At 41.1% G+C, this 263-nt stretch overlaps 1 protein-coding gene across 1 annotated transcript in view; it reads right to left on the bottom strand.

Annotated features, from left to right (window-relative positions):
- IFT80 (intraflagellar transport 80) overlaps positions 1–263 on the bottom strand; it is a 131,129-nt gene that overhangs the window by 26,782 nt on the left and 104,084 nt on the right. The window lies entirely within an intron of this gene.

Raw genomic sequence — 263 nt, 5'->3', positions numbered from 1 at the left:
AGGGAACATTTCATGCAAAGATGGGCTCGATAAAGGACAGAAATGGTATGGACCTAACAGAAGCAGAAGATATTAAGAAGAGGTGGCAAGAATACACAGAAGAATTGTACAAAAAAGATCTTCTCGACCAAGATAATCACGATGATATAATCACTCACCTAGGGCCAGACACCCTGGAATGTGAAGTCAAGTGGCCCTTAGAAAGCATTACTATGAACAAAGCTAGTGGAGGTGATGGAATTCCAGTGGAGCTATTTCAAATC

Source organism: Bison bison, unplaced genomic scaffold, assembly GCF_000754665.1.
Source record: "Bison bison bison isolate TAMUID 2011002044 unplaced genomic scaffold, Bison_UMD1.0 scf7180017864135, whole genome shotgun sequence".
Classification (NCBI taxonomy): domain Eukaryota; kingdom Metazoa; phylum Chordata; class Mammalia; order Artiodactyla; family Bovidae; genus Bison; species Bison bison.
Note: the sequence above shows the minus strand (reverse complement) of the source record. Positions and strands in the feature narration are given on the sequence as shown.